General features: G+C 47.1%; 1 protein-coding gene across 8 annotated transcripts in view; it reads right to left on the bottom strand.

Moving 5' to 3' along the window:
• LOC135400741 (metabotropic glutamate receptor-like) overlaps nucleotides 1-12241 on the bottom strand; it is a 316632-nt gene that overhangs the window by 46943 nt on the left and 257448 nt on the right. For all 8 annotated transcript variants that reach the window (XR_010424637.1, XR_010424638.1, XM_064632622.1 and 5 more), the window contains one exon: nucleotides 2128-2191. The gene's annotated coding sequence lies outside the window, so the exon portion shown is untranslated. The remainder of the gene's footprint in view (nucleotides 1-2127; nucleotides 2192-12241) is intronic.

Genomic DNA, 12241 nt, shown 5'->3' with positions numbered 1-12241 from the left:
AGGCTTCCGCAAGATACTAAAAAAAGGTATTTAATTAAGTTACTCACTCAGTAGATCACCAAACACTCCCAGAATTTACGCGTTACCTGCAAGTCTCAAGTTAGAATTTGTGAAATTTACTGTGTCAAGGTGGTGGTGGTGAAACAGCTTGAGTCGGTCAGGCTCAGGCAGGCAACGTCACGACTATCGCAAAGGAGGGGAGGGGGGGGGGGCGGGTCGTGCGTTTTTGGCAGACGTCACAGGGAACTGCCGATATTTGTCTTAAAGCGCCCGAGGAAAGCCCAGGGAAAACACACAGACAGCACAAATAAAGGTGCCCGGATAAAGGTACAAAACGGGTAATTTGGTTTTCCCTCAATACCGTGCTGCATGCCCTCCTCCACGGGCATCTCGCATGATATTGTCGCTCAGGCGGACGCGGGATGCTGTGTTCAGAGGAGAAAAAAAGGGCCCCACAAAACGATCGTAAGCCAGCAAGCCACTTTAAACTACATCTATAATGTCCTTAATCAACTGTTCAGTTGGATTATTAACATTTGTAGCCGTCTTCGCTAACTGTGACTATGAAACATCGCTCCTCTCCTCTGGCTTCTGCGGACCTGGAGCATTCAACAACATGCCCTTCAGGCCAACACACCCGCGTATCCACTAAACCTAAAGCTTCACCAGGCTTCACCACAGAACGACAGAGGTATACTCCGGAATATCTCAGATGAAATTCATGAACATGTAAGTGGCACGGCGTCCAATCAAAACACGCGCAGTAAATCTTTCTGTCCATCTTCCTGTCTCAAAGAGAAAAAAAAAAAAAAAAAAAAGAAGGAGAAAGAGAGAGAGGGAGGGAGGGAGGGAGAGAGAAAGAGAACTCCGTGTCAGTGTGTGAGCCTCCGTGCCAACTTCGTTCGTGTCTCCGCCCTTATTCGTTACCTCCCTGATTCAACGAAATGTAGTCTGTTCCACGAAACCACCAACTCGCTTTCCTGCTACTGCTGTGTTTACTAAGAAATGATCTCAAGTTGACTCCAAAAGTATTTAAGTTAAGGTACTAACTACTGACTTTTAAAAGTATTTGCAAGATACCAAGCTACGTACTTCCAAAATTATTTAAGATTGAGTAACCTACGTACAAGCCTGCCACAGATTACATTAGATTAGAAGTAGAAAAAAAAATATATGAAAACGTAGGTTGCACTGGGTGCGTTAGGCAGGCTCCCGAGCGCCATATCCGGGGCTCTCAGGGGTACGTACCCTTGGTGTCTCCGCTTAATGGTGTTTGTGAGGCTGTCCGGAAGCCGAGCGCCAAAGCCGCTGAGCGCGCGCCACCTATCGAGCTTTCTTCTGTCGTCTGCTTCTAGGTAAACATAGCAGTAGACAATAGCAGTCCTCTATAATATTATAACTATTTACCGCCGACATCCAATGATTCCGGAAACACAAAGAGCATGGGCGGTTGCAACATGTTGCAACGGTTGTGCCATTTCGACACGTAGTACACCGGAACATGCGTCACGCTCCGAAACTGGCCCCGCTCTTCCCCAGCGTTCCCCGGCTCCCCAGCTCCGAAGAAGGGGTGCGCAGGGTGCACCCGGGAACGTGCACCGGAAGTGACTTTGGAAGTGTTAAGTGATCCCCTGAAAGAGGGAATGTTCCCGGAGCACGAACCTAACGCGCCCACTGGTGCGACCAGCCATAGGCATAGTCAGAGCCATAGCCGTAGCCCCTTTGGCGTCAAAGCTTACCGTGTACGTATTTTCAGTGGTTCTGTATCTCGCGAAGTACGATGCGTAGAAAAAAAAAAAAAAAAAAAGATGTTTTTCCTCAGCACTCTAGCGCGCATAGCGAAACACGCAGAGCAAAGTGTCACAATCCCTACGAACACTATGCAGTTTGACGCTTGGCTGAGTCTCTGAGATTTGGATACGTAACCATCATTGAAACCCACTCTTGACAGCAAACAAGTACATTGATATCCATCTCACATGAACCTACGTCATCTACGCATGAAGTCAGCCTATCTGAATGTTCTACATGGAGTCACAGCAAGTTTCCCAGCACCGTCGAATCCATCAATACGCGAGAGTACGTGTGCACGCAAAAAGAACACGAAAGCGGAAGGGGCGAACTTACAAGCCAGAAAGATACCGCGTCTCCCAGGACTATTGCAGACATCCAGCTGGCCGATCTGTCACACCTGCAACGCAAGAGTAATATGCGTGATTCACACGAGAAGACGTAAGCGCTGAGTGAATAAAGCTCTAAACCTCGCGCTGTAGCTGCCATGGTGCAGTGAAATTTCGTCTAAATTGCTGGATAAGTACGACTTGCTCTTCGATCATGCGATATTAACCGTGTATTCACACAAGCGACATTCCCCGCAGAAGCGGAAGCGCAGAAGCAGAAGCGGAAGACGCGAAAAACGTCATAGCTTTCTGATCGCGATGCTCGACGTCCTGTGTTCACGTATACTGTTAACCGTGGGAATATCCTGCAACGCAGTCACAAGATATTATGTAGCAGACGACAAGAAAACGCTGACGGTGTCGTCTGCGAAGTGTCGTCTGCTAAGTGCGCAGAACGCCACTCCCAATATTCCGCACCGTGTGAATGCTCACATAACACGGGACGGAGCTTCGTCTCTGTAAGCAGTGTTTTTGCTTTTTCTTCCACTATAGAATCTTCCGTAAGGATGTCGCTCGTGTGAATACACAGTAAAAAGCAGTGACAGCTGGTAGTACCACTTCACACGGTCCGCTAACACTCAATTGTTTAATCAATGTAAAAACGTTATGATTGTATGAACGTATGTTCAGAATACACACCTTGCGCGTAAATCTACTCCAATTACCTATAGTCGCGTTGGCATGCTGGAAATCGTATTCTACTATGTAAAAGGCAGGGTGCCGGAGCCACCTCATTGAATTGGATTGGATTAGATTGAAGTGAAAAATAATGTGGATATGTTGGCTCTGCAAGTGTTTGGAGTCGGCTACCCCGGTTCACCAGTAGCACTAAGGGGTGGTGAAAGGGGCTGCGACAGGTCATCCCAGATTATCCCAGATAAACATAAACAAAGGTGCTTTGCATCGATGTGAACCCGCACTGAAAGTTTCACAGCGAAGGGGGTAATGGAAACGGGGAAAATGGGCACCGTGGATACCGAAACTCACGCGGCTCTGACATCACAGACCTCACCACCGCCAGTGAGGCAGCGCACGAGAAGTCACGTGCTTACGGCTGCCAATGGGAATGGACGCTACCCTGAGGCCTGTGACGTCTGCGCTTTGCACGGGAGTGCGTTCGGGGGCTCGTATCTCGCTACGTACGACACGTAGAATAATAATTCTTTTTTCCTCCGTATCCTGGCTTGCAATACAACGTGCCCATGATGTAATGAACCAACCATGTCTCAACCTCTTTAATAGCGCAGACCGCCAGAGGATTGTGGGGTTAACCACGATGACACAATGATGACATAATGATGACATAATCATGATGAGCATAATAAATGAACAAATGAGAAATGACTACGAAGTTATTAGTGTCGTGCATGGGTGTGCAAGATTTCCACGGGTCACCGCTACGGTGTACCGACACGCCATGTCATCATCACAATACTTTTATTGTTGTTTCATACGCTACCCCGGCTGACGGCGCGCATCGCACTTGAGACGGAAACAAAAACAAAACAAGACTGAGTGTTATTACTGCGACGTGGCATTATCCCACGAAGTCCTGTTGATCCTCGTCCATTAAACGGCTACTAAGTGGCACCACCTCGTCGTCACATTGCTATCACACACATCACAAAAGTTCACGTAACGACCGCCGCTATACTCGCTAACTTCAATTCACAAAACATGTTTTCAAACTCCAGGAGATGCCAAAGAAAGAAAGAAAAGTTGTAATTTTTTCACTTCCGTCTTCCTTTTCAACGAACTCCTACGCCTGCATAGGACACTAATGAGAGTATACGTAACGACACCACGGTAAGTATCCTGAGCGTGTTTTCCACAAAATAGACCCAGCGGAGGTTGCCAAACCAATAGCCTGTCGATATAGCGACACGCATGAATAAGAAATGACGGGTTACTCAACCGCGTTCTTTCGGCTCCCAGGAAAACAACGCAAAGCCCGTCTCGTGTGGGAGTATCACTTTGCGATCTACCGCAAAAAAGCGTGAACAGAAGCTCGGTAATGGTCGGAAGGCGTCAAAACACGTCCTTTATATAGCGAATTCCGAGCAGTCAGAAAGCGACGCGCCATCAATGAAAGGAAAGAAAGACGCGCGAACAGACAAACTGGAAAAGCTAACGACGTACACGATGTTTGTTGCCAATTCGGGTTCTAGGAAAGTTGTGTGCCATCGTCAGCTTGCATGCTCACGTTCGCCGCGATTTATTTGAGATTCGGCTCGGTTTAGTCATGGAGCGTACTGAATGTGGACCGTTCGGATCGCCTTAATGGGAAACGCATTAGAGACTTTGTTGGAGTGACTGCTTTGGGATATGGGATGTGGACGGGGCGCTTCCAACATCCGCGGTATGTGTGTCCAAGTATGGAAAGATGGAGAGGTAAATATAAACGGGACGGCTCGAAGGGTCTTTGGAGTAGTTGTGGATGATGTGTAATTGTACTTTATGATCCCAATACAGGTGTTTTTCAGTATGTCCTGGAAATATTATTTGTAATATTCGTGAAAAAATACAAAACCCGTGCCACAGAAATATTTTCTATATCCACACACAAGGTCGGAGGCAGATCATTATGCGAACGATGATACACATTGTATGATAAAGGGAAGTGCCTCAGGACGAGAGCTGCCGATATTTCGAACAGGGACTGTTCTTATTCTGGGCAGCGTCCTCATCATTGGTATGGTATTTAAAGGCTTAGGGATGACGTGTTAAAGGTACATGCGAACTGTGGGTTGAGCGAACGTAGATGGGTAGAAAATCCAGCGAACCGGTAAGGAAGATGAAGGGAAGTGCCTCAGGACGAGAGCCGCCGATATTTCGAACAGAGACTGTTGTTCTTCTTCTGGGCACCGTCCTCACCTTTGACATGGTATTTAAAGGGTTAACGATGACGTGTTAAAGATCCATGTGGATGAACCTTAAACACGTCATCTCTAGCCCTTTAAATACCATGCCAATGATGAGGAGGGTGCCCAGAAGAAGAAGAGTCTTTGTTCGAAATATCGGCGGCTGTCGTCCTGAGGCATTTCCCTTCACCTTCCTTAATGGTTCGCTGGATTTTCTACCCTTCAACACAGGATGATAGGGCATTGCATACTTGGGGCCAGCAAGTTCATATTCCGCACAGTGTATGCGGTAACAGCTGTGACATCCCTTGTCACCATCCTCCTCCTCCTCCCCTCCATCATAAAAAAAAATGTGCTTCTTGTTGTAGAGTGTGGATGAAAAAAAAAAAGAGACAAAGAGAAACGAAGAAAAAATTGATAGGTAATCAGAACGCGACGCAGCCTCACAAGAACACTTGCGCTTGTTCGGTTACACTCTTAAAACGTGCAGGGTTGCGGAATGGGATCACCCATTCCGTTTCAATTCCATTCCGAGGAATGAAGATGTGTGATAATTCCATTCCTTTCGATTCCATTTTCAGGGTTTCCTGCCTTTTTATCGACTCTATCGAATTGTGGCCTTTCTTACAATGTTTAGACGCCATAACAGCCTTTTTCTCAGAGGTGTAAGTTTGAGAGCGGCTTTCGGGCTCGTGCTGAGTGCAGCATTTTGCTTTTCGTTACTGCGTGTTTGCGCCTTTTGTTCCTAATTTGCGTACATTTGATCCAAGGATTTGGTCTCTTTGGGCCCTTCAAGGTCGTCGAGGGCGGAGAACTAAAAGTCTTATTTAATATAGCGTGGTTCTAGGCCGCCTCAGCATTCGTGTACCAGACGTCAAAGCTCGTATGGTACCGTAGCAAGTTTTCATTGGTGGAGCATTCTGAAACACCAACAAAGCCAAACAGCCTACCAGATTAACGTGCCTATTTTTGCTTTTTATTGCCTATTTTGCGAACTTTGGGGAGCCTAAATGCCTGCCTATTTCCGTCATTTTTAGTGCCTAAATTTCCGGGCCTTATAGTTATGACATACCAGCTAGACCAAGTTTCCGCTCTTGTGACAGGATAAAAGTTTCGCGCCAAAATTGCGTCGGCGTGCCACAAGAAACTATAGAAGCAACGAGTGCGACTGTACGACGAATAGCGCACCCATAACGACCCAACCAAGATGGGTGACGCGCCTTACCACAGCCACCGAAGGGCCGACGCACCCAACGGCGATAAATCTCTCTAGGTCCATCGACCTAAGTTCCCTAGCCATTAGCGGGCTTTCTTTGCTTCCTTCAAGGGCCCCAAAGGGTGTGGCTTCGTCTACGGCACATATATGTGCCAGCTTGCATTATACCAGCCGTTATTTAGTTCTCTTTTTACTCCCGTCTTTGATCACGGCAATCCTTTCTTCGACGAAAAGGCCTTCAGAAAGAAATGATAATGGGTGTTCAATTCCAACTCTGAAAGAGATTCAGAGATGAAAAATAAAGGAATGCCTTATGTTGCGTCTCGATATAAGGTATCTTTCCCTCGAGTCGTGACAAATTTTGAAGCAACGCGAGAAGAGAGAGAGAAAAGTAGAATTGAAGCGCGACAACGTGGGAATGGAGGAAACACACATCGTATAACAGGATGCAACATTAGACTCGGCACCAGTGGAGGGAAAAGCCGTTTCCACGCCTCACTTGCCACGATAACTTCTTTTCTTTCTCAGGAGTTCGTCGCAAAGCCGAGGATGCGCGCAGGCCTGTTCCATAAACGATTTCGCGCGAGACTGTCGAATGTGTGGATATGTGGGGCACGTCTTCTGCCATCAGCTTCCTGTTTCACGTTCGTCTAGCAAGACTTTCTAGACGACTTTAATACGCCTGCTACTTCGTTCAGTTGGAAGATGGGGGCTAAGTACGAGGCATTAAATAAAGGGGTGGCTAAACATTGAAGGATCTAAATAAGCCGGGCCGGTCGATACATAACTGAAGCAAAGTAGCGACGGTGGGGCAAGGACAAAGACAGAAAAAACACCGTTCGACGTCAACCGTGTATTGTTTGTCTTTGTTTTTGCCCCACCGTCGCTACTTTGCTTCATTTGAAGGATCTGCTCTGTTCCATTGAAGTCTGTGTGAACAGATTCTAAAATCTCATCATGGAATGAAGCAAAGACCCCAGGTCCGCGAAAATATCGTAAAAGTGCGCTTGCACGTCGACTCTTGACTTGAGGCCTCTGCTTCAATCTAGGTTTTCTTTTTCTTTTTCTTTTTGGTCCCGTGTTAGATCCGCGAAGCAACTGTGGCTATGAGCGACCTATAGAGAAGTGGACAAATGGAGAGAGGGCAGTGGGAAGGAGTGAGGGACTTTGGGGTTAGTATGCGTCCTGGGCCGACTTAAGGGGAACACTGCTGACATTCGTCTGGAAAGTTTTCCACAAAACCCGGGGAAAACCTCTGACGGCACAGCCGTTGTTAGGATTTGAACTCACCACCTGCCAGGGTACAGCACGACCTTTGCGTTACCGCCAGCGGGTGGATGTTCAATCTAATAAGTTGACCGAATCGCTGAAACTTCCACTTCTCGACGAGCCTCATACCATGTTAAGGATGACGTTTCAGGTCTAGAGCTTATTTTTCAAACAGGGACTATTCCTCTACTGCGTCCAGTAGATGAACAGTTTCGGTTCAAGATACGCGTTCCACATACCTGGGGCATCATTCTTAGAGGAGCAATGAAGAAGCATATTTATAATTTCTTAATTCAGGTTACTCACTTCCCTGCTTAATTCAGGATCGACCACGAAAAATATTTGCACCCAACCGTGTTTCGTCATTGCCGAATTCAATTTGCAAAAACGCCATGAAAAAGCAGCCGTCAAGCAGCGCGCTAAGCGGCGCGACATTGGAGACGTGGCCCCATTTGTTGCCGTGACGCGTAGCGAGCCTAGGGTGACGTATAGCAGCAGCGTAGCGAGCTGCCGTGAGGGAGCCTCCTGTACGGCACACCGTCGGTGCTTGCTGCGTCGCGGGGTGACGTCAACGTCTCTCCTTCTCTTACGGGTTTCCAGACGAGGAGTGAGGAATTCCAGGGGACGTGCAGATCAAAGAGTTCGCGCGCGTCGCCACCATCGATTTGCGCACGATTTTTATGTCAGGGGCGTGCGACACTTCCATCTACACTACACGCCCAATACAGCGCAAGTGTCAACCAGTGACCAGTGGGTGTGGGTGGATGTGTCTGGCATTCCTTGCCTTAGGTGATCTGGGGTAGCCGGCCCTCGTGATGAGGGCTACAATTCCCATTTTTTTCTTTCAATCATCATCATCACTGAATCTAGCTGAGAAAGAATAAGCTAAAACTGACACGTAGGAGCATGGGGTACTAAGGCCACTAAGTAACGTGCTCCTTATTCTAGTACAGGGTGAAAATTTTAAGCGACATCGTCGCGATAAAACGGGATCAATTCTCGATCAGTCTTCCGAGTCATGGTTTTCAGTGTTCCGCGGTGCTTGTGCTGGCTCCCCAAAGATATTATTCCTATATGCACAAGTATTATGAACCGGATCCTTGCTTCTCATAAGTTCCTTACAGTACCGTCCAGAACAGAATACTTACTAAAACGATGGAACCTGTCAGAATATTGAATTATTCGAACTCGTCCTCAAAGGCTCAGCTTCATTCATCAGTCATGCAGCATTTCGTTGAATTCCCATGGTGGTGAGCAGGTCAGCAAACATAGTTAACGTCTGGTCCACATATTCGCCCTCACGATGCTGCGCCCCGTGTTTTCGGAGCGAACTTCTAGGTTGTGATATGCTAACTGGTGGCTTCACGTCGCTATCGACAGCTAGGATGACCAGGGCCTGGGGCTTTATGCAGCGACCTGTATATATTCAGGGTGTCTTTTTTTTTCGATACAGATTTTTTATGAAAGAACTATAAGGGCTATAGACATGCTGTTTTCACTTATATCATCTCTGGGCCTTCGGACGTTCTTGGCCATATGTTGCTCAACCGTCAAATGACCAATTATCTAAAAACGTTTATTAACTTTTTAATTATAAAAGGTAATCTCATTATAAAAGCTACGAAGTTGTCCCAATGAGAACATCTGTTCCTTTCGGTGACCTGATATCGTAGCCGCTTCCAGAACAAAAATCCGTTCGGCAGATCGTCCGCAAGCAATTCGTGAAGGAACACTATTTTTTCCTTTATTTTGTTCATTGCGCATCTTCGGAGACCCGTCTTTCCTTCACCCCCAATGTGAGAGGGTGAAAGAGCACATTGTCGCCTTTTGCGTCTTGGAAAATTATTAAAAGAAAACAGAAAATGCAACCCAACATAAGGGCAGTTCCGATAGCTTCACCCGATACATGTGTTTTTGTTTTGTTTCCGCAAGTTCAAGCTCATATTCCACGCATGAGGCGGCACTGTGGCGGCATCTTCGACGCATGAGGTTCCTTCACCCTCTCACATTGGGGGTGAAGGAAAGACGCGTCTCCGAAGATGCGCAATGAACAAAAAAAGAAAAAGGTGTCTCTCCACGAATTTTTATTTTTTTTTGGGGGGGGGGGACGATCTATCGAACGGATTTTTGTTCTGGAAACCAGGTGACCGAAGGGACCAGATGTTCTCATTGGGACAACGTCGTAGCTTTTATAAGTAAAAAGTTAATTATTGAAAGTTAATTAAGACATTGCCTTAGGAGTTTGCTAATGCCCTCCCAAGGAGTGCCATTCAGCATATGCTGTATTGCAATTGATTTGATCGCGGAAAAAGCGATATATATATATGTTTGTAACTCAAACGTCGCCATGCCAGTACTGGACAGCTTCTTCGGCCTTGTTGGGCCTCATCAACAGTACGCAGGCAGGCAACGTTTGAGTGGATGGCGTCACAAGGTCACGTAACACATGATTCCTCCCGTCAGGGTGAGATAACTCACTCACTCAAAAGCCCAGTGCAAAGCCAGTGAAGTGTAAAAGGAAAAAAAAAAAAAAATAGCCAGAGCTCTTTGGGTGCACACAATGCTTCTTAAGGAAGCATTGTAGGTCACTGTGCGGTGTATTTTGAGTCTTTTGGGCGCTCGAGGGTATAGAATGGTCAACAATAAATTCCATCAACGAGTCATATCCCCAAGCTAAAGGCCAAAAACAGCCCTACCAAGCCGCATACTAATGCGCAATGACGGAGAAACATCTTGTGTGAGGATGACTGTGCTCAGGGCTCCGTCGTCCCCTGCATGATGCCACGTGGACCTTTGCGAGGGATAACCAGCCCACGCTCGACCGTCTGTTCGCGTGGGACCTTGTTTCAGCCAACAGTAGCCTATACTACAGTGACACTGTGAGAAACAGTCGTGTGTTCTATGAGTGTCACACCTCGAGAATCTTTTCGGGCTTGTACGGCGCCACACCAATATCTACTGCACCGTGACCTTCGATCACCGGCCGTTATGCCCCCGAATGAGCGTGCTTGTCATGGGTTACGGTGCACACGTATTGTAGGCGGCTCGCTGTAAAGCTGTGGCGCAACGACGGCGTAGCACACACCTCTGTTCTTGTTGCTGCGGTAGTTGCGGGTGAGTTTGACGCATATGCTGCAGCTCCACTTGTCTATGTCGGGAGTCGAGGGTCTATGGGGGACGCATCCACCTATTTGTTTCCAGTATATGGTCCAGCTGTAGATAGTGTACGTAACTCCCTAGCAGTATAGGTTTATGGTAACGCAGATGTATGTAGAATTCTGTACAGCATTTCTTTTGATGCGTACTGTATGTGGGCAGTACGTATATCATTGTACATCTCACTGTACACTGTTGTGCATCCCTAACCCCAGCATTGTTGTGCACCGAACCGTACACAGGTCCTGCTGTACGTAGACACACAATTCCACGATTTGTCACTTTTAGCTATGTGTCTGGTGTGCGTGAAGCGTCCAGTGTGGAGTAATGTGTGCGAAGAAGCGCAATATAAGCTCCCCGTAACAACAGATGTGGTACTTCGTCCGTCGTACCGCGCACGCGGTAAGTGCCGTACTATGAGCCGATAATGTTGTGAGGGAGAGATTACCAAACGTCAGCATAACCATCGATAACAGATCTGGCATCAATCTTCAGCGCTTCGCCAACACAAGTGCAGAAAATGGTTTCGAAGATAGCCAAAGTTACGAAGCAGCACTCAGTGAAAGGAAGCGGAAACTCAAAGAAAGACACCGAACGCTGTGGAAGAGACAACTATTCTGTACTCTAGTAACGACCACTTTTCAGAGGGATCGAGAATCCATTTCCTCGGCAGAGCCCTGGTCATTGAGGGTGAGACCCGGGCTGCAAAACGCCCCCATTGATTACACCCCATGCTGTGCTTCTGCTACCGGCATGTGTGTCAGCGCTGGGATGCAAAGGGAGGGCTCTCAACGAGCTCGGCCATCGACAATACTGCTGTTTTCATCTTACGCGTTCCGTATAGGTGCACTGCCATCTATCTTTGGCTGCTGCCTATCAGGACATTATGTTGCGCTAGACACGTCGAAACGGGAGACTGACCTGGGATAACGAGCAAGATTGGGTTGAATGATAGTGCATTGCAACTGCAAGTAGAAGGGAGGTCTTGTTGTACTCATGCGGCGATTGTTGATGCGCATACCGTGACTGTTCCATAGAGTAAGCACTATTGCAAAATATGCTCTAGAACTTCGACGAGGACAGACACAGTAAACTATTGGGATTACAACTAACACGGTCTGTGCAAAAAGTGTGTATTTGAAGTCGCAATAAGTTCGAAGAAATAAAAGAGACTGAACTGGTTGTTGCAGAGTGAAAGCCACCTGAATGATAAGTTCGGACGGGTCTTAGACAAGAGTGAGGCTAAAGCCAGAGTCCCGGCTAATCTGATATGCTGATGCTGAAATATCGATGCTGTCCAATCTGCTGAATCTAAGGTAACAGGTGAACATGGCGTTACGCTGCATCTGTGGCTTAATGAACCAGAGTGCTATAATGTTCATTGGAGTTGGACGTTTCGATATTGTTCTAGAAAGCGTTTATATGCGAAGTTCGTGTATCACACGGTAATCTACGGCCTTCTGAATCCAAGCCACGCATACATCTGTGTACTTAGACCTGTGTGTATAAGCCCTTAGGCCATAACGTGATATATAGCCATGTTCCAGGTGTTATGCATG

This window comes from Ornithodoros turicata, chromosome 7, assembly GCF_037126465.1.
Source record: "Ornithodoros turicata isolate Travis chromosome 7, ASM3712646v1, whole genome shotgun sequence".
Taxonomy (NCBI): Eukaryota; Metazoa; Arthropoda; class Arachnida; order Ixodida; family Argasidae; genus Ornithodoros; species Ornithodoros turicata.
This window is presented reverse-complemented; position numbering and strand designations above follow the sequence as displayed.